At 38.9% G+C, this 27,580-nt stretch overlaps 1 pseudogene; it reads left to right on the top strand.

The window, feature by feature from the left end:
• The first annotated feature begins 1,639 nt into the window (after nucleotides 1–1,639).
• On the top strand, nucleotides 1,640–12,683 carry LOC145946276 (uncharacterized; annotated as a pseudogene).
• The last annotated feature ends 14,897 nt before the right edge of the window (nucleotides 12,684–27,580 follow it).

Here is a 27,580-nt window from a genome sequence, read left to right on the forward strand (position 1 = left end):
TTGTTGCAAGCATTATAAATAATTTCATTTATAGCACAAGTTATCAATTCACAATCTATAAGTGATTCGTTATTAAACATATTACTAGCACGTATCGCCTATGCGGCATTGCTCACATCGTGGATATTATCACATTGTAAAATATTTACAAATTGCTTAAATTTTTCATTAACACTATGAGTATTCTCACACAGCCAGGAATACATATGATCAATACATTTGTCGAAATCGAATAAATGTAGTAACGTTGATGGTTTCATGTACAAAGAATTATCAGATGAAGTAATTTTTATAATTTTTGAAGTATACATGTTAACCGCTTCGAGTGTTAGATCACTAATCCATAGCGGAGTTTCAGTTAGCTGCTCAATGTCTGCTCGTTTCCGCATTAGAGATTTCCATGTTTCAATGGGTAATATTATTTGATTGCCTCGATTATCACCGAGAGCCAATTCCACATAGGATATTATTCCGACGCTGATTCCTATTTCCAAATATTTGTATGATGTTGGGGTTAAGACGTATCTTCTTCCAAGTATACGAGCCGCACGATGAGATGAAGCGCTACAAAAATTTTATTGAAAATAATTATTTAACAACAAAAAAAAAGTTGTTTATTGAAAAATTCATTTAACAGATAATATTGAAACTTACTTGTCACATTTCTTCTTGTACAAAACATTGCTCTCTTGTACTGGAACGTAATAATTCATGCTGGCGGAGTACATTTTAAAAGAACCTTTTCAATCAAGTGATTGATACAATACTAAATCATTATTACAAGTTTTTATTGATACAAAGCAATGGGGTGGGGATTATTGCTGACGCAAAATTATTTTCAACCAATCAAAGCGCCGATGCACAGCTGCTGCTATGACATCATCCTCAATGAAATATTAAATGTAAAATAATGCAACATATCCAAAATTTCAAGCGTCAATGTACGACTGCTATGACATCATCCTCAATGAAATATTAAATGTAAAATAATGCAACATATTCAAAATTTCAAGCGCCGATGCACGGCTGCTATGACATCATCCTCAATGAAATATTAAATGTAAAATACTGCAACATATCCAAAATTTCAAGCGTCAATGTACGACTGCTATGACATCATCCTCAATGAAATATTAAATGTAAAATAATGCAACATATTCAAAATTTCAAGCGTCAATGTACGGCTGCTATGATATCATCCCCAGGTGTTCAAAACGTACGTAACAAAATCACAAGAAAATGCAACATAATTAAAATTTTCGAGCGCCAATGTACGGCAGCTCTCATCTTGAGATGAATCTCGCGAAATGTACAAAAATGTATCAATTTCAAGCGTCAATGTACGGCTGCTATGATATCATCCCCAGGTGTTCAAAACGTATGTAACAAAATCACAAGAAAATGCAACATAATTAAAATTTTTGAGCGCCAATGTACGGCCGCTCTCATCTTGAGATGAATCTCGCGAAATGTGCAAAAAATGTATCAATTTCAAGGTCGATACATCATTCGTACGTAACAAAATCACAAAGTGCAACATACTCGAGTGCCAATGATCTCTATGATTAAATAAAAAGGATGGTAAAGAGGCATACTATGTTAGTATCATTGTCAGAGGTTCAGCAAGAGCATCTCAAAAATGGCACAATTGGAAGCAAGTTTGTTGGAGCAAGCCGCAAGGGTGAATTCGGTAGAATAATATATTGTGTGGGAGCAGCAATGTGACGAATACATCGAATCACTGGAAGAACAAAGTCGAATAAAACGTCCACGATTACCGATCGGAGTTCGACAATCGCTTGTCTCCCAAATCGCACGTCTCGAAGGGTTGAAGAATTCGGTACGCAGACGTTTTGTACACGCAGGTGCCGGAAGCAGTTCGCGAGACATCGGACTCATATGGCGAGAGATTGATACGGCGTTCGAGAGCCGCATCTTGACTGGTGCGGTGATAAACAGCAACCACATCGAACCTCGTCAATTTCTAGAGGATGCCAAAGACATTGTGATCGAACATGTGCAAAAAGTGTTGCAAAAACACATTAGTGTAAAAGTGAACACTATATTTAATGGTGAGTTTGTGTCAGGCGATAAGCGCGCTAATAAAAGTGTCAACACTAAAAACTTTGAAATCTTTCGCACCTCCGATTTACATGATTGGTACAAACGCCGCGTTATCGAGCCCACACTAGCATCGCTAGAAGAATTTCAAGAACGTGATAGTGGTTGGGCATTATCGCGAATAAACAATTTAACTGTAAATATAAACAAGTATAATCCAATGCGCGCGGGATGCCATGTTAAATTGCCGCGAGAAATAATGAACAAAAGAGCTGTAGTGAACGTGCAATCTAAAGACAATGCATGTTTCGCGTGGGCGGTGGTCGCTGCTCTGTACCCCGCAGAAAGAAATGTGCAACTAGAATCTTCATATCCACATTACACAACAGTGTTGAATCTCCAGGACATTGAGTTTCCAGTGACTGTGAATCAAATTAAAAAGTTTGAACTGGCAAATAACATCACCATCAACGTTTACTATATCGAAGAAAAGAACATTGTCCCAATGCGTCTCAGCGAGCAGAAGAAAGTCAGACACGTCAACTTGCTGTACGTGGAAGGCAGCAACAACATTGGACATTTCACATGCATCAAGAATCTCTCCCGGCTCGTGAGCTCACAATTGAGCAAACATAATGGTCAAAAATATATCTGCGATCGGTATGTATATTTATTGCAAATTATATTTATTGTAAATTATATATGTATATAAAATAAAATTGTTTATAATTGTAATTTTACAGATGTATGCATTATTTCGGGTCTGAGGACAAGTTGCAGTCACATATGGTAGACTGCGGAGAAATGAATGACTGCGCTATCCGGTTACCGAGCGATAAGGACAAGTGGCTCGCGTTCAACAACTTTAATCGCAAAGAACGACTTCCTTTTGTCGTATACGCAGACCTCGAATGTGTGCTGACAAAGACGAATAAGAAGGAAGAAGAAAAGAATTTATACCAACATCACCAAGTATTTAGTATAGCATATTATGTACATTGCTCATATGACGATTCGTTATCCGAATATTATTCTCGTCGTAGTGTAGATTGCGTTTCGTGGTTTTCCAAACAACTACAAAATTTAGCGATACGCGTAAAGAATATTTTAGCAACTAATGTCCCCATGGTAAATTTAACATCAGACGAGCGGGAAAAATTTCATAGCGCAACACATTGTCATATATGTGAGAAACCATTCATGCAAGATAACGATACACGCGTACGCGATCATTGCCATCTGACCGGGCGGTACAGAGGTCCCGCGCACTCAAATTGTAATCTAAATTATAAAAACTCTTTTTGTATTCCAATAGTATTTCATAATTTATCCGGTTACGACTCACATTTCATAATTAAGGAAATAGCTACAGCGTTCGAAGGGGGAATCGAATTACTTCCAATAACTAAAGAAAAATATATATCATTTACAAAAAGTGTTCAATTTGCAGAAGATAAATCCAGAAATATTAAATTACGTTTCATCGATTCATATAAATTTCTCACAAGTCTCGACAAATTGGCATCTTTTTTGAATAAAGACAAACTCAAAATTTTACAATCGGAATTTCAAAATTTATCTACCGAAAATTTCAATTTATTAACACGGAAAGGTGTCTTTCCGTATGAATACATCAACTGTTTTGAAAGGTTGCATGATACGTGTCTACCACCGCGCGAATCGTTTTATAGTTCCTTGACCGGCGACACTGTATCCGAGAACGATTACGCGCACGCCGAAAACGTATGGGTGCGGTTCTCCATTCGAACGCTGGGCGAATATAGCGAATCCTCCGGCGACGGAATTTCCGCGCAAATCTTCAAGTATATATGTCGCAGGATTAGTTTTCTGCACTTTGATAATTTTAAATATTTCAGTAGTCCAATTTGGTGTAAAACCTTTTTCGAAGACGGTCTTGAATTTACTCACGCGTACCTGACAGCCTATTTTGAATCTTGCCGGAGCAGCAATTTTTATGTTACTGTATACCGTATTTAAAAGTTTTTCGGCAATCTCCGGAGTAACATCGATAGGTTTCATACCGATAGTGCGATGTTTTCGCGCATTGTACTCTGCAACGAGTCGGGACAGCGCGTCGATTCACTTGTAGTTACCATTAAGTGTAAACATATCATATATATATATATATATCGGCCGTAGAACCTAACGCGATGTTTTATTGCGTAAGTTATTAACGAAAATTTAATTTTTCGTTAATTAGGAATAGTATCTTATGGTTGAGATCTCTATTCCTATGTTCCCCTTTTATAACCCCCCTGTAAAGAATTAGGCGAGAAAAATATCGGTCCGAAAGTCGGCTGAATCGGGAATCGAACCCGAGACCTTTCGCTTGCCGGGCGACTGCTCTTCCAACTGAGCTATTCAGACCTTCCGAAACGATACTTCTCTCAGTGCCTTCTAACTAACTACCGCCGTATTTAGGCCCAGGCGTAAACAAACAATATTTAGAATATTAATCGGTTCTCGAAATCAACATATCATATATATATATATATATATATATATATATATATCGGCCGTAGAACCTAACGCGATGTTTTATTGCGTAAGTTATTAACGAAAATTTAATTTTTCGTTAATTAGGAATAGTATCTTATGGTTGAGATCTCTATTCCTATGTTCCCCTTTTATAACCCCCCTGTAAAGAAATAGGCGAGAAAAATATCGGTCCGAAAGTCGGCTGAATCGGGAATCGAACCCGAGACCTTTCGCTTGCCGGGCGACTGCTCTTCCAACTGAGCTATTCAGACCTTCCGAAACGATACTTCTCTCAGTGCCTTCTAACTAACTACCGCCGTATTTAGGCCCAGGCGTAAACAAACAATATTTAGAATATTAATCGGTTCTCGAAATCAACATATCATATATATATATATATATATATATATATATATCGGCCGTAGAACCTAACGCGATGTTTTATTGCGTAAGTTATTAACGAAAATTTAATTTTTCGTTAATTGTGTAAACATTTTCCACATATTGTTCTTTGAAGTACGATTAAATCGTTCCACTACTGAGGCTTTCATAACAGAATACGTCGAGTAATGATTGATGTTGTGTTTTTTTACGAGTTTCTGCACATTTGCATTGTAAAATTCTTTTCCTCTATCGGTTTGTATGTTTCTCGGACATCTCTTGCTATCTCGAATTATCTCAGCGATAGCGTCAGCTGTTTCGCGTCCGCTCTTATTCTTGAGCGGCAGGGCCCATGCATACTTGCTCAACACATCGATGACGGTATGTAATTGTATCCTTTGTTTACTCTTGCATAAGGACGCATCTCGACCACGTCAGCTTGCCACAGGTCGTCGTATCCATGTACTATGACACGTCTACGCGGAAAATTTCTTCTCGCTGGAGCGTGCAATTCCTCCACGAGTAACTGCTTTTCAGAGGTGTTTGATCGAGGCATATTTGTAATAATGTGATATAATTTTCACGTACAGTTCTTTATGTATCTTTTGATGTAGTCTGCGTTACAGCCATTTTATCCAGCGTTAATAATAGCGCCTGCATATTCCTTTCAAGCCTGATTATTTTTTTCTCAATTTCTTTCTGTTGATCTCTCAAAAGCTTGACACTCGCTTCGACATATCGTTTGTTGGCTGCGTCATTATCATCTTCCGGTTGCGCTACACGTCGTATCTTGCGCGACCTTGCGTCATAGCCGGAGGCTGTTAGACACAGAGTATTATCGCGCACGTAATTTCTTAGTAATCCATCCCATTGATAATATGAATTATTATTCGACGTTCCAAGTAATAATCCAAATTTATTAATCGACATTTCGATACCACTAATATTGACAGACTGACTCGTATCGTGGATGTATAACTTATTTTATAATAATACCAACTTCGTAAAGTTCCTCGATAATCGATAATATTTCATTGCTGTGGGCGTTGTTGCCGGCTTGACGTGAAGCTTCGAGCAATCGCAGACGATCTACCAACTCGTTGGGATCATTCCAATGCACGTAATCAATCTTATTATTGTTTAAGATCATAGCACGCGGTATACCTTTTCCAGATTTTTTATCAGAGAATAATGGTGCGATTATATATTTATATTTGTATCCCTTGTTACCTAATACAGGCTGATTCACATTACCATTTCGTCTGTGCGCATTTGTTCTTATTAATATACTTTTGTAGTTTTGCAAGTCATTCGCAGTATATATTTCATCGTCGGGAATTTTCTTGAAAACCAACTCGTAAAGACCTGCTGTTCCAACGTATTTTGATCCATCGATAATTATATTATCATTTTTATCCACATCGAAATTTTTATTACCGAGCGTCATTCCTTTGTCGATAAATTTAACACCGTATACGTAATCCATCTTGGAATTTTTATCTTGACTCAATATAGCTGCCACATATTTTTGAGCAAGTGGACCCAGGTGATTTCGCAATGAATTTTGACCATCGGATGTTTGTAATGAATGTTGAATTGATGTCACAAGCGATTCAGGTGAAGTCTCGAAAATTTCCTCGATAGATGTCTTATCATGCAATAATTGCCTTGGCTGTACATCTTGTATCGGAGTAGAAATAGTTGCATCCAATAATTGTTGCATTCGCCTGCTTTTGATTCGCTTTGGAGTAGAAGTTATACCGCTCAATGATATATTTGGTCGCTTTGTTTTAAACTCTTTTTTCTCTCCGAGCATACTCAATGGTTCAATCTTTTCTTCACCAGACTCAACACCAACTGTATTTTCAACAAGCTGTTTCAGAGGTTCAGAGATTGGTTTAAAATGCCTCTCCAATGCATCGTCCTCCTCCATTTTACCAGTTTTCAAGAAACGATATTTTTTACGGATTGAATCGCTCGTTTTCGCAATCTCTAACACAATCTTTTCACGATCGTTATTCATCATGTGGCAATTTAGACGTTGCTCGATCAATGCATCGAAAGCGACTAAGTGCTTTGCGGTATTGCAAATTCATTAAATCCTTTTCTGTATCGTCCATTAGTCAGCGGACTGTCCTTGTCAATCGCTGCGAATCCATATTTATGTTGCCAACATTTCTGACAAAATGCACGAAAATTATTGTAAGACATATCTGTATTTACGTGATCGTTGTACACATGTTTCAAGTTTGTCCCATCTTGTTTAAATAAAATTAATAAGTTTGCATTGTCACGTACAAGATGCTTGGGTATCTTGGCATACGTTTGACAAAGATAGAAACAGTCGACGCTCGAGTGTCGCTCCATTGCAAAGTACTCTCTTATCGTATCTTGCTTGTCACATGCCATGTCATCAAAGATAAAAATGGAATTCGGAAGCGCCTCACTCGGTGGAATGACATCGCTATTATTAGAGAATGTAAAATAACCAATTTCTTCTATCGGTGATAGCAAATTTTCCAAATATCGATATTTCGGTTGTTGAAGCGATTTCGAGTATACGTACACGTTCTCGAAGCAAACGCCGTGCGGGCTTTCTATCAAACTAATCAACGCGTTAGTTTTACCACAATTCGAAGGACCGCAAATGATTCCGCGTATAGTATTCGGCAGTATGTTTCCATGTCTGCGTATTTCTTTATCCGACATCAACCGTGTTTTATCGTCGAAATTTGTAACTTTGATTATCGTCGATTGCTGATTTGAAACATTGCGAACCGCATGTTTTCTCTCGAATGAATGAATGAGTCATGGAGAGCCTATTTATAGCTGCGCGGAACCATGAATCACTCAGTATCGAAAAAATGTTTGTTCTGCTAACAAGTGCTTCCGATATTCACGGTTTAAGCGCCGAACAGCTGCAATTTGTACCAAAAGCATTTTTATTGCGATATGAAAATCACATCCACTACGTGTGGGACAAGCTTCCGGAACACATAAAGGCGGATCCAGAGATTCAGACCTGTCGTCGATGTTTCAAACATTACAATCGACCGTGGCAGCAAACGCATATCGACGGTCCAGCGCCGATGATAAAGGATTGCAGCGAATGTCAACGAAAATAGGTAGTGGTCTCTTTAATCGCGCGATAAACGCGCTTCCGATCGAATTACATATTCCCGGCTATCAGTTTTGCGGTCCGGGGACTCATTTGGAAAAGCGATTGGCTAGAGGTGATCGAGGTATTAATCCATTGGATGCCGCGTGTCGCGAGCACGACATTGCATATTCTCAAAGCAACGCCCTCAGAGAACGACACGCTGATAATATACTCGCTGCGAAAGCGCGAAAACGTATTACTGCGAGAGATTCAACTCTTGGTGAAAGAGCAGCCGCTACGACTGTTTGGGCAGCTATGAAAGCAAAGACAAAATTCGGTATGGGGATGAATGTGCAAAAATCTTTGAAAAAGAAGAAGAAACGAATACTGCCTGTGGCGAAGCGTGGTGGTATCTTGCCAATTTTACCATTGTTGGGAGTTCTCGGTTCGTTGGCCGGTGGAGCAGCGGGAGTCGCAAAGGCTGTGAATGATAGCAAGGCTGCGCAACGTCAGCTTGAAGAAATGCAACTATATCGTATCGCGCTATGGAAGGTCGTGGAGTTTATCTCGCTCCATACAAGCGTGGACAGGGATTCTCAACTAAGAAAAAAAAAACGTTAAAAAAAAACGCTAAAAATGCCTGTGGGTGTAACAACTAATGTACAATTAGAACAACTGGCAAGACGTATGCATATACCATTCTTTAGAGGTGTTTTCATGCGCAATAATTTACCGATAAACGGTGTGCGACAAAATGAGAGCGGTATCGTCAATTTGGACGACGTTGATGGTCCCGGTACTCATTGGGTAACATATGTAAAGAGGGGAAATCGATCAATATATTTCGATAGTTTTGGTAATCTACGACCACCCAAAGAATTGGTGCAATATTTAAATGTTACGAAAATAGAATACTATCACACATCCTATCAAAATTATAATCAGAATAATTGTGGACAATTGTGTTTACGATTTCTTCAAACGGTTGATATAAAGCCTGTCAATCCATCATCACGATTCAGTTTGACAACATGTCGCTAACACTAACGTTGACTGGCAAAAGTAGCGTTCTCGCTGTAAGCTACTTTCCAGCTATAGATTTATCGAATGGTGATTATGAGCTCGGTTTAACAGATTTTGAAACTTATCATACGATTCCGAATGTAAATTCTAAGAATAATAAATTTTACTTTGATAACGATGACAAGGAAATTACAATACCCGAAGGATCATACGAAATACAAGCTATAGATGAGTATCTGAGACGTGCAATTTCACAATATCCTTCCAATAAAGAGCAGAATAAAGATGCAATAGCGCTTCGCGCCAATCATAATACTCTAAAGAGCGAAATCAAATGCATCTATAGAATAAACTTTAATAAACCATACAATATAGGATCGTTGTTGGGATTCTCGTCGAATCGTATATTGCAACCTCACAAATGGCATGATTCGGATTTACCTATAAATATTATTAGCGTGAATATTATCCGTATAGAATGTAGCGTCACCACTGGTGCGTACAGTAATGACAAGCGCGTACACACGATACATGAATTTTCACCGAGCGTGCCGCCAGGATATGAGATATCGGAAACGCCTGCACAGATCATTTATCTCCCGATCGTCGTACGGAGCATTACTGATCTAACGATACGCATTGTTGATCAAGAAGGACGATTGTTGGATTTTCGAGGAGAGGAAGTTACTGTAAGATTGCACGTACGGCGTCGACAAAATTAGCGTGTGATGCTCGTGCTAAATGATACGGAGCACGTGAGAGATAATAATTTTACGAGGGACATTACGAGGGACAATACTTTTGCGAGAGCAGCTGCAGCAGTGAGCGACAATAATCAGAGATCTCGTTACACTAAAAGAAACTCAGCGCATTGAATCGCGAATTTTTAAAATCATTGGGATTCATCGTACGAAAAGATGATTGATATTTTGAATATTGGTGGTGAACCAGTCTTTGATGATCGTATCGTCAAGGTTGAGACACATACATACAATCCATATGCTAACACATCGCTTGGACATAGCGACGAGATACGGATACTTATACACCACCAGGATTTGTACACGTTGCCGTGCGAAAGCTTTTTGTATGTCGAGGGAAAGTTGATGACATCTAAAATAGATGCAAATGAAACGATGATATTAACAAATAATTGTGTTGCGTTCATGTTTGATGAAATTCGATATGAACTCAATGGTGTGGAGATTGATCGCAACAGAAACGTTGGAATAACTTCAACGATGAAAAATTATGTTTCTTTAACAACCGAGAGAAGTAAAATCTTGATGAATGCTGGATGGGATATGACACATAATGGGTCATGTAACGAAATTTGTATGTTCAACTTTTGCGTGCCGCTCAACATGCTATTGGGATTTTGCGAAGATTACAAGCGTGTTGTGATTAATGCTCGCCACGAATTAATTTTGATACGTTCGCGCAACGACAACAATTGTCTGTATGGACCTGCTGAAGCTGCTATTGAATTACTCAAGATACAATGGCGTATGCCTCATGTACTATTGAATGAGGTCAATAAACTGTCCTTGCTACGAGCATTGGAAAGCGGGCAATTCTTAAACATGAGTTTTCGCGCTTGGGATCTATACGAATTTCCTCTGCTACATAGTACAACCAAGCATTCATGGACTGTGAAAACTGCTTCTCAGCTGGAAAAGCCGCGATATGTGATCTTTGCACTGCAGACTGGTAGAAAAAATATTATGACAAAAGATGTTACTGTATTCGATCATTGTAAATTAGCCAATGTAAAGCTCTATCTAAACTCGGAATCTTATCCCTACGATGATTTAAATTTAGATTTTGAAAAAAATAGATTCGCCCTCTTGTTTGATATGTACTCTCGTTTTCGCAAATCTTATTACGGGTGTGATATTGAGAATGTACTAACTATCGCGAAATTTCTACATTGCGGCCCTCTCGCAATTATTGATTGTTCGCGACAAAATGATTCTGTCAAAAATTCTACCGTGGACGTGAGAATAGAGTTTGAATGTAAGGAAGATGTACCGGCAAATACTACAGCCTATTGTCTCATCTTGCATGATCGTGTTGTCGAATATTGTCCGTTGTCCAACGTAGTTCGTAAAATTACATAATCAGCAATTATCCCCTCCTCCGATGTAATATAAATGATTGAGATTTTTAACAATCGACATCAGTCGTCCAACATTCTTGCAACAAAATGGTTGTACCGACGTTTGTGGATCTGCAAGGATTTATTCTCAATAAACGATTTATCATGAAGGAAGCGGCGATTCTGAGAAGAGGATTCATTGTTTCACATTATTTTTTCGCATGCCCCGTACCATGGGGTGTGCTCATAAAATCGGAGAGACGTCAAGCCTCATGGTTGACTCGAAATCATCATGGATTGCAATGGGAAGATGGAAACGTTCCATACTGCATGGCTCAGCGTTTGATTACAACAGCTATCGCTGGTATGATACAAGAAGAAGAAGAGACATCCTCTCTTGTGTACGTAAAAGGTCATGAAAAGCGAGAATGGTTGACCGATATAATGGACGATGCGAGAAACGGTTTCATTATTGAGACCTTGGATGCAAACTATGAAGATATTCCTGCATTAAACAACTTAGATACTATCTATAGCCTACGTTGCGATAAACATGTAAAAAATTGTGCTTTAGAAAATGTATTTAAAATCTTTAATTGGTGGTCAAGTCATCGCAATGATTCGCCATACCCTTTTTTTGAATAAATTAATATTGAAATAATATTATCTTTGTTCGCTCATTTTCCTCATACGCATACAAGTATTATATGTCCACACGTGCTCGTATTAATTTCAGCATGTGACAGCATTCTTATGTTATAATTTTTTAAATGTAGTCGATTGAGGTTTGAATGTGGTTGATTGATGTTCGATCGAGGTACGAACATGGTTCGAAAGTGGTTCGAAGGTGGTTGATCGATATATGTACGTGATTCGATTGATGTTCGATCGAGGTTGATTGATGTTTGATCGAGGTTCGAAGGTGGTTCGAAGGTGGTTGATTGAGGTTCGATCGAGGTTTGATTGTGGTTCGAATGTGGTTCTATTGACGTTCGAAAGTGGTTTGAAGATGGTTTCAATTTTAAATATTATTCATATGCTTATTCTCATCATGGAATCTTTGTCTCGGACCATCTGTTTTCTTATCTCATGTACTGAGTAAGCGTTCGAGCTAATTCTTATGTCATACATCCCCTACTCTTTTTAACGTCAGCGGGTCTGTCTCCGCGATGTTCATCATAAAGTTTTTAGCGTTTGACGTGTTAGCATCTTAAACAGTTTAAAATGGAATTTATTGGAGAGAGAGTGCGCCATGACGATCGACCCAGGTGGGTCGATATGATATTCCGTGACGATCGACCCATGTATCATGACTTGTGGTACGAGTCGGAGCGTGAGGTGGTGGCTGCGAGGTGGGTGCGGATAGGTCGGGAGTATGACCGATACTATAATGACCTGCTGTGGGGCGACATAGAGGAAGAGGTCCCTGACGGCGAATGGGATGATGTGTGCTGCCTTCGCCAGTTGTTCGGGGAGGAACCTTATCCTCCCGAACATGTTCTGGAGCCATTATGGGCCTAGTAAGTATTTCTTTTCAATTATAAATTATTAAAATAATAAATTGATTAATAAAATAAATAATAATATATTTAATAAAAATTTCTGTCATGTAGGAGTTCCGCCCAGCCGCCTCGCAGCCACCGCCCCACCACCACCTCGCAGCCACCCCTCGCAGCCTCCGCCTCGTACCACAAGTGGTGATACATGGGTCGATCGTCACGGAATATCATATCGATCCATGTGGTTCGATCATCATGACGCAGCCATCAATATATTTTATATGTATATAATATTTTAAATTTTAAATTCACACACACACACATTTTGTAAATACACACACACATACTCATTTTATAAATAAACATTATTTTAAATATTAAAAAAAAATGTATTTATTTTAGAATAAGTCCTCTCCCCTTCCTCCTATTAAAAATATTAATTAAAAATTACTATAAATATTATTAAAAAAAAGTCTCTCTTACGAACGCCTCTCTCTTTGCGTTCTCGTTCGCTGCATCAGCTCTCGCGCTCTCCATCGCCTCATCATCTCGCGACCGCTATCTCTCTCGCTCTTGCGATATCTCTCTCGCGTGCGCCTCGTGCTCTCCTTCGCGTCATCTCGCTACCTAACCATCTCGCGACCGCTATCTCTCTCGCTCTTGCGATATCTCTCTCGCGTGCGCCTCGCGCTCTCCTTCGCGTCATCTCGCTACCTAACCATCTCGCACTATCTCTCTCGCTCTTGCATATACGTCTCGCTTGCGTCATCTCTCTCACGTGTGCCTCGCGCTCTCCTTCGCGTTCCTCTCTCCCCGCGGACCCCTCACCCATAAAGCTTCACGCGGTCTTTCGCGGTTCCTCTCTCCCCGCGGACCCCTCGCAGACCCTAAAATCGCGGACGCTCCCCCTCCCCGCGGACCCCTCGCGGACCCGGCTCCAAAATCGCGGACGCTCCCCCCTCCCCGCGGACCCCTCGCAGACCCGGCTCCAAAATTGCGGACGCTTCCCCCTCCCCGCGGACCCCTCGCGGATCCGGTACCAAAATCGCGGACGCTTCCCCCTCCCCGCGACCCCCTCGCGTTACATCGCGGTACATCGCGGACGCCTCCCGCGTGACGTCATTCCCCCTCCCCGCGTGACGTCATTCCCCTCCCGCGTGACGTCATTCCCCCGCGCCCTGGGTTCCCCTTGCCCCTCACCCCCCTCATTGCCCCGTAGTTAGAACTCTCCTAGTATCACTACTCTGCAGACTGCGTTGCAGATTAAGAGTGTGAGTGTCCTGTAATAATATATTGAGTGTTTATTTTATCGTTAATGGTATCTCTTTAGTTCGCAACTTTTATCAGGTGAGAAAGGTGTTAGTTTCATGTGTGACTCTTGAGTCCTGGGATGTTTCTGCATCTCCTCGTTTAGTCTTACGACAACTTTTGTGCCGGTTGGATATATATATATAAAAAAATTCTTTTCGATAAAAAAAAAATGTTCAGTAGCGGCATGTTTTCTTATTGTTTGGGGTGTGATGAGGTCACGCCCTGGTGGGAGCCTACGTGCTCCGTATGTGTACGTGCACGTGCCGTGCGTCGTTCGCCTGTGGTGGGGCCGGAACTACTGGCCACCCGTTTGGGGCGGGCCCATGCGGCTATCCGCCGGGCTGCGGGCACCCCGTTTTCTTTGCGGGTGTCCGTGGACATTTCCACGGGGGTACGTACTGTACAGGAGGTAGTGCCTGTGCCTCCGGAGGAGGCATTCCTGATTCCGGTATACCGGATCTTGGAGGCCCAACGACAAGGGCGGCCCTATCCGTACGGTCCTGACCGTCGTGATGCTTGCGAGGCGGATGATGATTGAGTAAGTATTAGTTTTCTATAAATAGCTTTAGTCTATTCGTATGCATGCTCACTGCTTTTCTTCCCTTTTTAATTGTGTGGTTTACGTCGGAATTCTTTTCGGTTATTACGTACGGTCCTGCCCATAGTGCATCTAATTTTTTCGATCGTCCCCGTCGGAGCGTTTCGTCGTATACTAGTACTTTGTCGCCTATCTTAAATTTTGTTTCTTTCGCGGATTTATCGTAGTACCCTTTGGCTTTTATTTTTTCTTCTTTAATATTTTCTTTCGCGAGTTGGTTTGACGCCCGTATTCTTTCTTTTAATTCTTGTGAGTAGTCGTCGTAACTATACGTTAGTTTAGGCGGTCTCGCTAGGGCTGTCGGTAGGTCCGCTTGATGTCCGTATACTAATTCGAAAGGTGTATGCCCCGTAGCCGTGTGTGGGGTCGTGTTATACGTAAACATTGCGTAGGGAATCCACTCGTCCCAGTCTGTTTGGTCGGCATTTATATAGTGTCTTAAATTCAGCTAACGTACGGTGTGAATGCTCTAATGCTCCGTTGCTTTCGGGGTGATAAGCTGTTGTCTGAATTTTATCGATTTTAAGTAATTTGCACGTATTCTTAAATATTTCACTTACAAAATTTGTTCCTTGGTCGGTTAGAATTTTTTCGGGAATCCCGTATTCGAAAATTATTTTCGTGGCGAATTCTTTCGCGATCGTGTTAGCTTCTTGGTTTGCGATCGGTATCGCTTTGCTAAATTTGGTTAAATTATCTTGGAAAGTTAGTAAATATTTATTTCCGTTATTAGTAATTGTTAACGGTCCGACTATATCTAGCGCGCATTTTTCGAATGGTTTACTCGGCGTGTCCGTAATAATGAGGGGTGCTTTTACTCGTCGCGATAATTTATTTTTCTGGCAGGATTCGGATTTCGAGATATATTTTTCGACGTCTCTTGTTAATCCTGGCCAGTTATGTTTTAATCGAATTCTTTTTATTGTACGTTCGATTCCCTGATGTCCTCCTGTGGGTGCATCATGATATTCGTAGAGTATTTGTTGTTTCTCCTCTTCGGTATATACTCTAGCGTCATCGGCGAGTTTTTCTTCTCTCTATTCTTCCCCTTCTTCTACTTTGAAGATTTCTCTCTTTCTTCTCTCGCTTGCATCTCGAGTTACGTGTCGACTTAGCGCGTCGGCGTTCGCGTTCGCTCGTCCGGCCTTGTGTATGATTTCATAATCATATTCTTCTAGTTTCAACCTCCAGCGGATTAATCTTGATCCGGGATCGTTTACGTTGAAAAGCCATACCAGGGGTTTGTGATCCGTAATAATTTTAAATTTTGTTCCATAGACATATGGTCTAAAATGTTTCACGGCCCATACGATCGCTAGTAATCCTTTTTCTGTTGTGTTGTAATTTTGCTCCGCGCAAGATAATACTCTGCTTGCGTAAGCGATGGGTCGGTCGTTGCCTATCGGTCCCTGTGACAGCACAGCTCCCATTGCATAGTCGGAAGCATCTGTGGTCACATTAAATTCTTTATTGAAATCTGGATATTGTAATACTGGTGCTGCCATTAGTTTTTCTTTTAATATATCGAATGCTATTTGTTTTTCGTTATTCCACGCGAATGTTTCACTTTTCTTTGTTAATTTTGTTAGAGGTTTCGCGGTTCTTGAAAAGTCTTGTATAAACTTGCGATAATATCCGGCTAGTCCAATAAATGACTGGATGTCCTTTACTTTTCTCGGTGTCGGAAAGTCTTTTATCGCTGTTAATTTTGATGGATCCGGTAATATTCCATTTTCGGAGATAATGTGTCCCAGATATATTACCTCCTTGCGCAGAAATTCACATTTATCCGGTTGTAGCTTCAGGTTGTGTCTTCGTAGTCTTTGCAGGACTTCTACGAGTCTTCGGTTATGATTCTCCAGGCTAGATCCGTAGATAACGATGTCATCTAAGTAGACTAGACATCTGAGCCCTTTTATTCCAGTAAGTACTGAATTCATCAAGCGTTGGAAAGTTGCTGGCGCATTCTTCAGTCCAAACGGCATTCGGTTAAATTCGTAATGTCCGTAGGGGGTTGAGAAGGCTGTCTTGCTTTTATCCTGTTCCGCCATTTGTATCTGGTGATATCCTGATGCCAGATCCAAGGTGGTAAAATATTTGGCGTTTCCCAGCTGATCTAATATATCTGTGATATTTGGCAGCGGGAATGAGTCGCCTATTGTTAAATTATTTAACCGCCTGAAGTCTACGACTATCCTTAATTTCGGTTTTCCGGATGTATCTGCTTTTTTCGGTACTACTAATAATGACGCGTTCCATTGATTAACGCTTGTCCGAATAATACCGGTCTCTAACATTTCTTGCACTTGTTTGTTTACTTCCGCCTTGTGTTTCTCCGGCAGACGATACGGTCGTACATTGACCGATGATGTGTCAGCGCGCGTGGCTATCTCGTGTTTCACTGTCGCGGTGCAGCTCAGTGACTCTCCGCTCAAAAGAAATAAATCGCTATATTCTTCGCATATCCCTTGTATTGCCTGTCGTTCTTCTGAGTTGAGGTGCTTTGTCCTTAGTAATTGTCATATTTTTTTGTTTCTTTCGGACGAATACTTCGGAGTTTCTGTTCCTATACCATTTATTTCGTGCGTTGATGTTATGTTTATGTCGTCTATTGTTACCAATGGTGTTCTGATTTCGACGATCTCGTCGGTGGTATTAATGACGCTAATCGGACATTCAAAATTTTTTGGTTCGACTAAGCATCGCCCTATATAGACTCTAGGTGTGATTTCCTCGGCTCTTACGATTCCTATGCTATTTAGGTTTGTAGCGGCCCGTACTATCGTTTCGCTGCGCGGTTGTAACCGGATCTTATCGTACGGTTGTAGGTTTAACACGGCGTTTCCTATGGTGAGTTCCCGTTTCTTAAAATCGTAGGTGGCTCCCTGTTTCCGCAAAAAATCCATCCCGAGAATTCCTTCATATTCCATGGGGAAGTCATCTTTGACGACATAAATTGTATGTTTTATTTTCCTCTTGTTTAGATTGATTGTTGCATGTATTTTTCCTATTGTCTGTGCTTTATGTCCTGTTATGCTAATGAGTGTAATTTTTTCTCTATATACTAGTGTATCGTCTTTTAAATGTTTAACTTTCATTAATGATATTGTGGCCCCTGAGTCGAACAGCATTTTAACTATGCCATTCCGGGCTTCGCGCATCGGCAGTGTAATTAGATCTAACCCCGCGCTCTCTTGTTGTGTTCGTCGTACGTGCGATACTCTAAATTCGATCGCGCGCGCCGGAGTCTCCTCTCCCGTGTCTTCCTCGTTGCTACTGCTCTCGGTGTCGGATGTATCTTGTCGCGGCCTACTTTTCTTTCGGTCGTCCTTCTCCGACTCTATCTGGGCTATCTTCGCGTTTGTTTTCTTTGCTTTTTCCGCGGTATTTCTTTTCGGTCGCCCGTTTAAAGACCAGCATTCTTCACGATTGTGTCCGGGTTTTTTGCAATGGTCACAGAATTTTTCAATGGCGGTTACGCGGGAAGATATCTCGGGTTTCGGTAGGGCGTATTTGCTGCTATGACAATCGCGCCCGTAATGACCTAATTTGCCGCATTTGTAGCATTGCGTGCTCGTTCGTTGACTTTGTCACGGTTGTTGCCCGTTTTTATTTTGCGAGACATTTGTTGTTCGCGACGTGTTAGGCCCCATTAGTTTTTCTTCCGCGGTTGCGCCTGTTATTGCTTCTTGGAGGATTGCATATCGTTGTGACCGCACGAGTATTTTCAATTCGTCGCGTAACCCGAATTGGAAATTCAGTAACGCTTGGCTTTGTATGGTCTCTAATATAGCACGCTTATACGTGCTCGAACGGTTTTCTCCCTCAGTCATCGAACCATATAGTTTCCTAGCGAGTTTATCGACGCGCTGTTCGAAACTTTGCGCTGATTCGTTAAATTTTTGTTTGAGTGAGTTGAACTCGATTTGCAAATGCGCTGTACTTCGCTTACTTTGATAAGAATTTTCTAGTTGGTCTTTCAATTCTTCGAACGTTTGAATGTCTCGCGTCTCGAAGTCTTGCATGGCTTTTCCCCGTAATTTCATAAATAAGATTCCCTGAATTAACGCTTCCTCGTCATCTGGATGAATATTTTTAATCGCGTAAGTACAGGAATTTAAAAATTCTTGTAATCGAGTTCGCGTTGTACCGTCGAATTCCGGTATCATTATTCGCTCTTCTTTTAATGACATGTAGCGTTGTGCGGCATTCCGCCGGTTTCGTATGTCACGTTCGGTTCGTCCGTAAGTCATACGAGGCTCGTGTTCTTCGGCCGAATCTCGATCACCATCGCGTTCGCGGGATCTTCTCTGCCTATTGCAGCGCCTATCTGCTCCTTGTTCGCGTGTGTGTCCGCGTAAATTCCGTCGATCTCCTGCGTCTCGATCGCGAGGGTGGTTGCGGTGATCCCGTTGATTATTTCTGTGTCTGTCCACGTCTCGCTCGGGAGTGAGTTCGCGTAAATCTTGCCGACTGTCATATCTCTCTTCCGCATCTTGATTACGGGTGTGTTCACGGAGATTTCGTCGATTATCGCGATGCCTATTTGTATCCCGATTTCGCGTGCGTTCGCGGGAGCTGCGACGACTGTCGTCTGATGTCTCCCCGCGTGACCTCGAATCGCATATTTTGTTTATTTCTGTCCGCATTTCAATTCGTAAGTCTCGTAGGCCTTGTAATACGTCGCGCATCAAAGGGTTTTCCTCTTTCGCGTTGTTTTCGACGGGTGTCCTATGTTCGGCGGGTGTCCTGTGTACGTCGACTTCTACGCGATGTACGTTTCCGCGCTCTAAAGTTTCGCGTAAGCGACCAATTTCGCGGTCTACAGCACCCACGGATACGTCCGCTGCACCATTTGGTGGAGTGTGCATTACCGACATGTCTTCGTTAGAGTCAAAATCGCTACTATCGTACGTAGTTGACCATCCGCTTTTCTGCGACGCGTTGCTAGGGGTTTTGCTTGCGCGTATTTTAATTTCTTTTATATTTTCGTTATTACCGTCTGTTCGCGTCTTTAATATACTTTCGTCAAAACTATCGAAGGGGAACTCGCGTTTAACAATGACGTTCGGGTAATTCGGCTTCGCTTTCGCTTGAATATTCGTTCTCTAATTTTCTACGAACTCGCTCGAGTCTTTCTACAGTTAATGGTAACGCTTGAATCGCTTGCTTGGCTGAGTCGCTATGTAGCCAAGATTTGTTCGCTATCGGTTTTGGGGGTGTTTTGTTCCCTTCCGACATTCACGCAGAAATATTATAAGAATCGGACTTACAGTATTACGGTTCGCATCGTTACGCTCTTTATCGCTCGGTACGGCTTGGCTGCTGCTACTGCAACTCGATCGCTCGTGGGCTGATAGCGGCTGGCGGCTCGGTGCTCGTGCTTGACACGGCAGGTCGTCGCTCCGTGATGACGCGTTGTCCGTGAGATGGTCGCAGGTCGGCGTTGTCCTGGGACGTTGGCGATCCTACTCGATTCTCAGCTGCTTGCTTATCGCTCTTCGTATTGCTTGCGTTGTCCGTCCTTCACTTTCATTGCACTGTGACTTCTGCTTATTTCCGTCAGCTGTTTTTCTAACTGACGTGCCTGCTTCCACACGTTGTGTATGTGTGTATTGCGGGTCTTAATTTTTAGTATGCTGCTTTCTGTGTTGTCAGTCGATTATTTCGACGTGCCTGATTTTTCTAATACTTTTGTATTGTTTTCAGGTCTTCAGGTTCCTGCTGGTCCTGGCGGTCCGTCGGCGCGATCCCACCGCTGCCACCAAATTGTTGTGTGCCTCCAGCAAGGCACTGGGATTGCGCCGAATTAAGGATGAGGATCCTCGGGTCATGCAGGACTTTGTAGGAAGTTAGGAGTGTTGTACTTTTTTCTTTCTCTTAAAATACACTTTTATTTCTGATTAAATTTGGTTTCACTTTATTTCTCGTCCTTTCTTTAAATATATATATATATATATTCGCGTAACATTCGATGTTTGGCTAACGAGCGTTTATTAGTAATTCTTCTTAATGATTCAGATTTTTATTAGTGAGTCTCGTCCTGATGTTCCGGATTCTTATTAGCGACCACGTCTTGATGTTTAGGAATTGTATTCGAGACTGCCTTCGCGGGCGGGCTCTCCGTCTTATATCTTCTTTTGTTCTTTGATTTTCAACGGGCGAGGCCCTTGGAAACAAGTCCCCGATTGGTTAGTAATATTCACGCGTTTTTGGTCTAAATGCAAGCGAAGCAGGTCGAAGTCCCTTGCCTTCGCTTGCAGCTCGCGATTTCCGTGCTTCGTGCGTGTTTCGCTGCGTTAGCGTTTTCGTTCGACGAGCGCTTGGCTAGAGCGCTCGTTTATAAGTAAAAATGTTTTATAATATTCTTATTCTTAATAATTACTGGTTATAGTTCGGGCTATAACAGTCTTGCAAATAATTTTGTTCGGTCCGTAATATTTGAGTATTTTCTTTCACTTGTTTCCGGCTCTCAATTTTGTTTACTCTACATATTCTACATACATTTTGTGCATTAAAGCTTGTTGTGAAGCCGCAAATATCATTCAAACCTAGGTTGTCATCAATGATCGTTAATAACGAAAAATAAATTGTTCGTTGCTGGCCACTCACATTTACAGTTAATCCATGTTTTTCAAGATCTATTATTTGATCGATAATATTACGAAATATTTTCATATTGCCAGCAATCTTGTGCTCTTTTGTGTAGTGGAGTTGAGCAAGAAATATATTTTCCAACATACTACTAAATTCATATGGGATACATCCTAATGAAAAATAAGTGGCACCGAGCTTTCGTATATTAGCGTGTGAACCAAGAGGGTTATTGATCTCAACATCGTCAAAGTACAATATCAACGGAAATACGGTTTTTCCTGCAAATTGAGATTCAATGCTTTGTCATAATTCACCTTGAACGTTTGAAATTATTGATTCACTAGATTTGCAGTTTTTAATATGTTCTAATATTGAAGACAAAACGTCTGGTAGTTCTAAAAATTTTTAAAACCATTTTTATCGATACTACTTGAATTTCTACGTTTGAGATAACGGCTTTGCGTTTTCCTCTGATAAAACAAGAACTTATCCATGCATGAATTTTGAGTGATTGTGGTTTTATCAAAGTATTTATATTTTCAAAATATTTTAAATTGAGATGATTGGATTTGAAATTATCAAAACCGCGTTGCAATATTTTTAACATCTTAGTGAGATCTGAAAGGGCCCGTTTATAATCTTCAGAATTACACTTTTGCTTTAAAATCGGTATAAGAGTCAAATCATACAAATTCTTCAATTTATCAATCAAAGTGAAAACAAACGATCGTGTAAGATTCAAATCCGAGTAAAGTTCTGAAACGAACAATAAGATTTCTTTTTGTACTATAGATTCGAAAGATTTGATATTGAAAACTGCAAGTTCGTGAGATAAACATTCCGATTGTAAGGATTGAGTAATTATATTTGAAGACATAATATTAGGACCACTCAAACTTTGTGATTCTGCAAGATCAGAAAAATAATTTTCAGGATTTCTATTCTGACTGATTCGTACTTTGCCAAACGAATCAAAATGTCTTGACAAATAGTGTCTTTTATATGCATAAAAACTGTTAAAAATTCGTCTACATTCTCCATGGCGACAGTAGCACGTTGACAATATTAAAGTCTTATGGCGCAATTTGACGTGTTTAGTAAAAGTTTCGGAATATAATTTTGTTTCACAAAATGGGCACGGAATCATTTCCATGGTACTCTTTTTTTGAACAAAAAAGTTGTAACAAAATAAAAAAAAACTTTTTGCACAAAGGTTTAATTTTATAGTATCTTTTCAAAAGATTAAAAATTGCATCAAAATCACAAAATCAAATTATTTTTTCAAAGAAGGATTATTTTATCAATCCTATTGAAATTTAAGCAGTAAAAAATAAAAACTTTTTCACAAATTTATCCAAGCATTATTATAAAATTAACTTAAAATTTAATATTATAAACTTAAACTTAATATTTAATTTACAAACGAAATGATGAAAAACTTAATTTAATATTTAACTCAATATTTAATAGTTTACTATGTAATATTATTTAACTTAATATTTAAGTTAAAAATAAAATATGAGAGAAACAATTTCTGTCCCACAGAAGGTTTTTAAATATTATTCTCTTCAAAAAATAAAACTTAAAATAAAACAATATACAAAAACTTATCTTGACTAAAAAATAAAATATGGAAAAAATTTTTATGGAAAGAATCTAACTGTCTCTAAGTATTTTTATCTTTAAATGCCATTATATCGCTTATTGCTTCCATTATATTCGGAGTCATTTTATCAAAACTACTTGTATAACCATACAAAAGTCTTTGAAATAACAACCATATATGAGCGCTTTCGATCGGATATTCAATATCAAAAACTTGAAAAATTTTGAAACATAAGTCTATAGCCTTTAAAGTTGACGGTACTTTGTACAAAGTGTCATCAACTGATATAAAAATATCAGAAATATCCGCATTGGATGAGCCGACAGCGATGATAAAAGGCTGCAATGTAATTCCTAGATTCGCAGCTGTTTTTCTCTTATCCTCTTGTACTTTTGTAATGTCTGCTATTAACTGTAAAAAATTATATAATTATACTATAGATTTATAGATATCAGTAACCTTACATCGACGAATATGAATTATAATAATACTTACAGTAGTTGAAATAATTATGCTATCTTTACATTCAGGTATTGATGGTTTCCAGTGACTTTTTTTTAGACGGACGCTTCTGCTTTTAGGTGGAAGTAAGTGTGGGAGAAGTTTCAATTGCAGAACAATTCTTGTATCTGTTTGATTAAATAATATAAATTATTCAAAGTGAAAACAATGTATATTTATTTAGAAGCAAATACACTTACTCTCGGACAATTCGTCGGATTGAATCAATTCTACATAAGCTTGTGCATTGTCATCGTCTTTCTTTGGTGGCCTAACAGCTAAAATTTTTACAAAAAAAGTTTTCCAACTTTCCAATGTTAATTCTCGCGTTGATAATTTTAGAAAAGAGTAATCTTCCTCGATTAATGTATACGCATTTGGATTTTTGAGAATGGGCCAGCTTTCAAAAATTGTACACAATTTCAAATCGCGGTTTGATTTTATACTTTTTTGACGATATTCAGTTGTCAACTTCCAATTTCTAACAACAATTTCCCAAGGCATTGAATGATTTTGCAGCCATACTTTAGCTTCTAAGATAGGTTCTACAAGAGAGTGAAGAAATTAGGATGTAAATATTCGATTAATATAATAAATAGAAAATAATTTTAAGTTAGTACATATGTGTATTTAAAAAAAAGAACTGCAGACTACCTTCATCAGAGGAGTCCGAATTTTCTGTTCTCTGATTGTCATCATCTGTTGATTTCCACTCATGAATAAGTTTCAAGGCGCGTATTTTGTTCCTATATTTATCCACTAATTTTCCACGTGAAATTATAGATTTTCCAATTCGTGATAATTTTTTTGAAATTGGTGGAATACGTAGTTGTAGCTTCAGTGGGAAAAAGTTTTACTATTTCCTCTGCTATATATAAGAAATCATCATTTTTCAAACTAAAAACATAAAATAAATGAAAATAAAAATACCGACATGTATACGTATATATAAAAATACTTCTAACAAATTATAAAAAATATATAAATATAATAAGACAAAAATATGTAAAAAACATAATAAATATACTATATATATAAAATAAAATTACACAGTGCTTTCATTCAGTAATTCTGTCAGAATGATGTCGACAATTTGCATTCGAGATTATCGTGTCAAACACTTGGATTTTTTATAGAATTTTATAATTGCCTCTCCTTGGACGTTCGATTGTAGAATTTCTTTGATATTAATTGTTTTTGTTCTTAAGGCATACGTCAATTCCCTTAAAAACATTCTGCCTTTTTAAAGAGTAACCCTCCTCAGATGAACTTTGTGATGAAACATTTTCTGACGTTTCATATCTCTATATTCGAATCCGTGACCTAGTCAGTATAGTAAAAAATAAATATTGCTCTTATAAGAATAAAAGTAATTCCTCAAAATCGGAAGAATTTGATTCTCAATACAAATGTATATTAGGATGTGCCAAAAAAATTTCTTTCTTTTTATATTGATCATGGAAAAAGTTAGTTTTAAGCATAAAAATATCTTCAAATTTCACCTCTCTATCTCGATTTTTCAATTAGTATATTCAGGGCATCTATTTTTCATTTAATTAACATGAGGAAAACAATTTTTATGCGTGAAGATTATGCACATTACTTGATATAATTGATAACATTTTATAAATAGATTTGTGTATGTGTGTGTACATATATACAAAAAAATTCACTTTAAACACCTGTAATTTTGTGATAATTTAATTAATTTAGCTCTATTAGAGAATTTTATTATATATTATATATAAAATATTTAATAAAACAATTTTACAGAAAATTCTCTCGAGCTATTTTAATTAAATTATTCCAAAATTACAGGTGTTTAAAGTAAATTTTTTAAAAAGAAAAACACAATGTTTTACAAACTCTTAAAAAATTTAACTCAATCTTTTGTTGTATTAAGTAAAGGATTTGTTTGCCCATATCCACACAAAAATTTAATTGATTCAATAAAATCACTCTCATAAGAAAATTTTAAAAAATCATTTTTTTCTTGGCACATTATGTACATATATGCGTATACTAACTTCAGATATTTTTTCTGTCTTAAATGCCGCTGTCCATTTCTTCATGAATTCTATTCTTAATCCAATTTTAGGCATCATTTCTTTAATGGGTAAGATCAGGTAAATTTTCGTCGGTAATTGCATTTTCTAAAAATTGAAAACATGTAATTCCGTTGTCTCAAAGAAAGAAAATAAATGTAATAAACGAAATAAAAATTTAGTAGATAGAATCGAATATTTAGTTGATTACACAATACTTTTGTTTAAGTAAGTAAATTTTTTGTTATTGAGATAAAATATTTTGATTTACAATTTTTCACTTCAACAAATTGTCTAAAAACGCGCAGAGAGAATTATGATATCGAAAATATTTTACTTAAATGCTCGATCTTTACTACAATAGGAGACAAAAATAATTCATCCGTATTTTTTGAATTAAATAGTAAAACACGGTGCGTTTCTTTCTGTACAGAATCCGTTTCTTTCTATATGGTTTAAAAACATAAGATCAGAATCGCTAATATAAACAACTATCGCGAGATTTATACATGTCCGTATACCGACTTCAGTTTTTTCTGCCGCTATAGAAATTTGATACTTCGATTGGACAAGAAAGTGATGCCTACGTATACGCATGTACGATATATTTACATTTTCTAATATACATATAAGTATTTTATGCAAAGGAAGAAATAGTAATTGAAATATTAGAATCACAATGTGAATTCTGGCGAAAGCACAAGTATTTTAATGTTTTGCGTTAACATTATTTCTTATATTGTTGTTTGCCTCATGGTTCACAGAAATCGTTGTGTTCCCACACAGCACGGGGAGCTCCCAGGGAGTTCCTGAGGAGCTCATAAAATTTTTCATAAGCTTTATTTGAACTTCAAAAGAACTCGCACGGAGCTCCTCGGGAGCTCCTATGTCCGCTTTTGAGAGCTCCCAGGGAGTTCAGAAATTATGTTTTAATAGCTCCCTGCGAGCTTCAAAGTAGTTCCCGGGAAGCTTCTATATAAGCTCCCCGAGAACTCGTACGTCCACTATTGCGAGCTCCCTGGGAGCTTCATTGAAGCTCGCAGAGAGTTCAGAAATCATATTTTAATAGCTCCCTGCGAGGTTCAAAGTAGTTCCCGGGAAGCTTTTATATAAGCTCCCCGGGAGCTCGTACGTCCACTATTGCGAGCTGTCTGGAAGCAGCGACATAAGCATAAAGTTTCATTTGCGCTCACAGGAGCTCAGAAATCGTATTTTGAGAGCTTCTTGCAAACAAAAATAGTTCATGCGAAGCTCGCCGAGAGCTTCTCAATCCGATTTCGCGAGATTCTCATTTGTACTAATCACTATATATTTTATAATAATTATTAGAAACATTTTAATTATTATTTTATATCTTGAAATAAAAAGTATGCATTTTACGCATACAAAAATACATTAATAATAATAATTTGCAATAATAATTAGATTCAAACATGAATAACTTTGTTTTAATTAAGAACTTTTTTAATCTATCTTATGTTATAATCTCGCTAATCGGTCGTGTTCACGTTGTCTCGATTAACAGGCGACGTAAAAAAAATTAATTGAGCACATTATGTGGATTCATCGTCGTTTTCCTCTTGAGACGTTACAGCCATGGATCCCACACGGATGGCATGCTTTCTTTTCCAAAGGCGATCGTCCAGTTTCGTTGCTTGCGAAGCTCGCGTAATAAATCAACAGTTATTTAGTGAATATCATAAGTGTATTTTTCTTTGTCAAAGGTCAAAATAAAAAGTGATTAACTGTGGAAAGGAAAAGATCTGTTTCACCCAACTATCTCGCCGTAAACGGAGTTCAAGCAACCGCGCTCTCGCTACCCTTCTGTCACTCCGCTCTAATATCCCTTTCTCGCGTTTACTTTGCTCTCGTACATAAAAGCTGGTTACGCGAGCTTCGCAAGCAACGAAACTGGACGATCTCCTTTGCATTAACGAGAAATCGCGCGAACACTTTATGCGAGCAGCGGCGGTGTCGCGTTGACAACCTTTTGATAAGTGAGAGAGACTTCCGGGCGCGCGTCGCCTTTATCTTAGAGTGCCCTTCTAGAAGGATCCGGATTTATCTCGATCCTGCAGAACTTCCTGTTTATTGTTTTATTATTTGTTGGTTTTGAGGGCTATTGTTCGGATCCTCCTAGAAGGGCATCGGTCGTCATTTTGCGATGACTTGTAAATACCGCGGTTTGGCAGCCCGCGATTGGGAGCCAGCATGAACAGCTAATTACTACTTACTGGAAGGAACTGACAAACCACGAATAC

Source organism: Prenolepis imparis, unplaced genomic scaffold (genome assembly GCF_030444845.1).
Source record: "Prenolepis imparis isolate NDT839.2.m4 unplaced genomic scaffold, iyPreImpa1.0 SCAF_15, whole genome shotgun sequence".
In the NCBI taxonomy this organism is placed as follows: Eukaryota; Metazoa; Arthropoda; class Insecta; order Hymenoptera; family Formicidae; genus Prenolepis; species Prenolepis imparis.